Below are 5,544 nucleotides of genomic sequence, written 5' to 3'. Positions count from 1 at the left end.
CCCCCCCCTCTCCCCTCAGTCTAGCCCAGTCATAGACTGGAAGTTGAGCAAAATTAATGACTGAGTCGGTAAGTTGGTGGAACATAGTCATAGCACTGCGTAGCATTTATTCCACTGAACACTATGCAGTGGTTTCAAAAAGTAAGTATAGGTCTTGATTTAACACCTTGTGGAACCACCTTGGGCAGCAATAAGTTAAAGCTCTCATATTCTGTATTACCTTAACACTTTTTGTGGCAGAATGTTGGTCAACTGTTCTTCTCTAAACTTTGACTAGATGACCGTAGCAGCTTGATTCCTTTTTTTTTTCAGCCATTCTGCTGTTGTTGGTATGCCTGACATCTTTCTCTTGTTGCAGGGCCCAGTTTCAGCCAAGCTTCAGCTGTCAGACAGATGGCCTCACATTAACTTTGCATTAACTTTGTATATAGATGAGTTCATTGTCAAATCAATGACTGCAAGGTCCCCAGATCCTGTGACTGCAAAACAAACTCAGGTCAACAAAGCTCCACTACTATTTAATGTTTGACAGTCGGTATGAGGTGTTTGTGCTGATATACTGAGTTTGGTTTTCTCCAAATGTGGCACTGTGCGTTAGAGAACACTGTTCCAGAAATCTGGCTCACATTCTACTTTCATAATCATACAATTATGAACCTTAACATTTAATATGCTAACTGAGGCCTGTAGAGTCTGAGATGTAGCTCTGGGGTTTTTGCAATGTCTCTCAGCACTTCATGGTTTGACCTTAGGGGGAATTTGCTTTGACATACACTCCAGGGGAGAGTATGCCTTTCTATAACACTGACACCTGAGTGCTCCAGACCAGCAAACTGCCAAAACCTGTGCTTTTATATAGGTGGTCACACATGCTGATGATCAGTTAATCAAGTGCATTAGCAGCACATGGCTGCTACATACCTTTTTACTTTCCTGTAGAAACAGAAATAGAAAAGAACAGAATGGAATAGAATAGTCATTTATTGTCATTGTACATGTACAACGAAATTACAGGTGCTCCATACCAACAAATATAAATAGTAGACAACAGGATTAAAAAACAATATAATTGTTATATATTGTTATATATATATATATAAAAAATTATAGAAATTATAGAAAGAACAAGTTGGTACAATCCCAAAGCCTTTTTTCTTTGTTTTTCATTAAATGTGCGCAAATAATCAATAAACCAACAACTTTATTGAATATTTGTATCTATGCCACTCTTTGTAAATAAGCTTGTCAGCAGAGTATAGTAAGTAATTAACTGTTTATACTGCTATTCAGTTACTGTTAGCTTGTTTCCTGATACGCTACATAAATCCTAAAGGCAGCTTAAAAAATACACCTAAAGGCCTGAGAACCATGAGATCAGCAAGGTCTTTATGTAAAACACATTGCTTGTTTGTGTAATCACTACTTTTTTGACCTATGTTTGATTCAAGAAAAATATCTCACTCTCAATCAAGAATACTGGTAATGTTATTTTCCATCTTTGAAATGCTAATGTTTCATTTGGGTCATGACATTCAATTAAATGCACTGCCACTATCTTAAACTATTGAGAAGACCCTAAAAGTTATGTTTGTCTAATTCTAATTTAAAGCAACAAGTACATTTTGAAAGAAGCTTTATAATATTTCGTCCAATATCAATGGGCCCTGTAATAAAAAAAATATTGTAATTAACAAACAAATGAACAAAAAACACTAAAAAATATAAAAGAAAAAAGAAATCCTAAAAGTGAAGAATAACAACAATAAACTTTTTTTTAATTTTACAGTTTAAATTTTTCTTTTTGTTCCTCTTAATAGTTTATATTTTTATGACTTATAACTTCTAGCAGCACTGGATGAAATATATTGTTCTTCGCTCATTTTTCACATTTACTGACTTTCTTGCTTTTTTAAATAAACTAAAGGTGAGTACATCAAGAAAAAGTGGAAAAACAAAACAACATAATACATAATATGTGATTTCTTCCTACTGCTCATTAAAATCAAATGACGGTTTCATCTTGAGGTAAAAAGTGATACTACAGTGGTCCATCTGACACTTCACTGCATTGACTTGTGCTAATACTTCATAACTCAGACTGTGATGAGTTACAGCATGACACATTTTGTGGGAAATGACTAACAGGTAGTTTTAGTTAAAAAAAAAAAGAAGCATAAAATGCTTTTAACTAATACTCCAGGGACTACTTTTTTAAATTTTGAGGGTCACATATTTTCACATATGCTCACTAATCTGAATGACCAATGGTACAACCATACAATACAAAACAACAGTGTAGCTGTCTGTTTATAAAGATGAAGCCAATGTGAAAGTGCCTTAAACCTGCATCCTATGTGAAGGGCCGCTACAATGCAATATCTGTGGCTGCGTAAAGGCTTTCGGTACTATGAGTCTGTGGGTAAACGGCAACGGAAAACACAATCCTGTTGAGTTCGTGGTCTTAGTCACTCATTTAGGATCAAATTTAATAAAAATCGAAAGGTATTTTAGAAAAGTTGGTCATACCATGTTTCAAAAAAGAAGGTTTAACTGTAGTATTTTCTACACACTGGTTAACGATTCATTTGTAAATGAGAAGCAGTTTATTTAAAAAATGAATCTGTCTCCATGTATTCTATATTCATTGTGTTGGCATTTTTCATTTGAAGAGATTTTTCTACAAATGTCTAGACTATGTTTTTTCCGTGTCTTAACCAATGCCTGGAGTTTTCTGAGGGACCAGATCAACAATTGTGTCTTCAGTTGAGAGCAACACTGGAGAGATGTAATGATTTGATTCTTCAAAACGACCTGCTGTTTAAAAAATAAAAATAAAAATTATGTTATATGTTATGGAGATTTTTTTTTAAATATATAGATTTTTTACTGGAGAAAGAAGATCTACCTTTTTTAAGGATATGATAAAGAATCCACAGTGGAGGAGCAAGCAACATCAGTTTAATGACCATCAAAACAGCAAAGATGATATCGTGATCTACCGAAGTAGAGAGGATACAGAGACACAGATACAAAAGAGGGAGACGAGCACCAGTTTACAATGATGAGTAAATGGGCTGAATATAATAGAATATTTTAATTTAAGTTGTTGTCAGTTATTGTACACAGTATCTAGGAAGCAAGCCATGACACAAAAATAAACAAGAAGTACTTCCTTACCTGTTTTAACGTCTACTGTTGTAGGGTTACTCTGCAGGATGATGTTTCCACCAGTAACACTGTCAGGCCGAACAACAAAGGCAGAGATATGTAGGAAATACTTTGTGCCTGATGTTAAGTTGGAGATGCTGATGCTCATCGCTGCAGAACCATTGGTGCAGGAGTAAAGGACTGTCTCACATCTGCTGTCACATATGGTCACATTGTAACTGTGTGGTGTCGTCTGCATAAAGGCAGAGATATTCCAACTAAGATTCACATGTTCCGCACCCACTGAGTCCACTGTCACCGACTGAGGGGAATGTGGACCTGTGGGAAGAAAAACAGTCAGAGTCGAGTAAGAGCTCAGGTATGGATCATGGATCATAAAAAATAACATGTTATCAGATAGGTTTGATGAAAAATGATGGAGAAAACAGAGATTTAAATACCAGGTGATGGGTTATTATATGAGGAGAGCTAGATAGGTCAGTGAGGGGGCCAGCAGCAGAAGCAGTATCTGCTCTTTTGTGGGGAGGAACAGGAGAATCCTGGTAAAATACTAAAAAATGAACTCCAGCATGAACTACGGTGGACTAGTTCATCTATCTAAATTGGTTGGAGGTACTGTCTCATGTTACTGTGCTTTTGAGCAGGGATCTCCAACTTCAGAGAGCTGCGGGCCACTGCTGGCACTGTCATCTCATTGTATTATTTCAAATATTGTATAAATATTGTATAACAACAATTTTTTTTCTCACTCTTAACTAACTGAAGCTTTTCATTGAACTACCAAATAAATAAATTGGTACACTCTTTCTGGCCAGACACATTGCAGCACTTTTGCAATCATTATGTTCATATTTAACAAAATAAAAATGCAGACATAAGTGTACACATTAGTTTTTTACTGCCAGTGAAAAATGTTTTCTTTACAAATAACTTTCTCACTGAACTAACGCAGCCAACATGTTTGTACTGTCTGCTCATATTGCCTTCATATTAATTTTTTTTTTTCCTTTTTAATGATCTTTTTATGGAACAACAGGAAAGAAATCCTCCCTAACAAAAAGAATAATTTCAAGGGCCAAATTGCATTATATTTCTTCACCTCAACATATGGGCCGCAAGTAGGGGTGACACGGGCTGCGAGTTTTAAAGCCCTGCTTTAGAGGTTTAAACCAGCAAAACTATTTTAATAATGATTTTTTTCAACTGCTACCTAACTAATCTGTTATAAATAATAACAGGCAGGTGGATGCAGGATATAAACAAAGCACCATAACATAACCAGTAGAGTATGGGATCATTTTCTTGTGGCAACACACTCACCTTAGACAGGTAGAACAGGTTTTTAGTCACTGCATCGTGTTTCAGTGAATCTGACTGTTTGCATTTTTTAGTTGTGTGCCTCATCTTTATTGAGTATCATATTTAGACTTTGTAGTTACTATATTTGTCAGTTTCTAACTCCAAAAAGAGCAAAAAATGCATTACTTACCCTGACAGACAACCATGTGTGGTTCCTTACAGTAGCGAGCCAACAGGTTCTTGTCTTTTTCCAGCATGGCCTCTAAACTTGCACAGCAGCCTTCATTGTTTCTCCTGTACCAGTGTTCATAGCCCAGTTGTTCCCCATTCACCCACTGCCAGTCACTGGAGACACTCTGGCGTTTCAGACCAAGCCAAAAGCTGACTTTTGTGGCAGGAGTAGCATTCAGGACACTGAAGTACTGCTCCTCTGTGGTCAGGACAGCAAGGTCCACATAGTACTTCTGACAGAACTCCTGGGCTTTGACCCATGGCATAGGTCTTTGGACTAGGAAGTAATAAGAAGAGATCTGACCCACTGCTAAGCCATGACATACAACTGCGTAAGGAAAGAAAAAACATAGATGAAGGCAGAGTAGTTAACAATAGCTATGTTTGGTTGTTTGATTGTGTTATAATCTATTAGACATGTTTTCATTATATACATTTAAATAGTGTGTTGCAGTATTTAGTAGAATAACTGTGTACAAGTGTTAAATAAATACTGAAGTATAGCCACCATTTTTCAATCTACAGAAATGCCCAAGTTGTAAAGACAGACATTAACCTTAAAGATGAAAATGCAACTGAGAGATTTGAGACTACATTTGTATGTCATTGTAGAAAAGCATGGAACAGGGGGCCAAGGGTCTTCTTCCTCTAATAATCTGTCCTCGTGAGCAGCTAAGTCACATTTTAGCTAACATTAACAGCAGCTAGAGTATGTCTGTGAAGGTTCTCAGTCATCCAGGTCATCGTAGTCAAAGGAGCTTGCAAAGAAAAGCGTCTGGACTTCTTTAAGTTACTTGAAGACGTTTCACCTCTCATCCGAGAAGCTTCTTCAGTTCTAAGGTCAAA

Source organism: Pundamilia nyererei, unplaced genomic scaffold (genome assembly GCF_000239375.1).
Source record: "Pundamilia nyererei isolate P.nyererei 1_Seehausen unplaced genomic scaffold, PunNye1.0 scaffold00082, whole genome shotgun sequence".
NCBI classification, from domain to species: Eukaryota; Metazoa; Chordata; class Actinopteri; order Cichliformes; family Cichlidae; genus Pundamilia; species Pundamilia nyererei.
Note: the sequence above shows the minus strand (reverse complement) of the source record.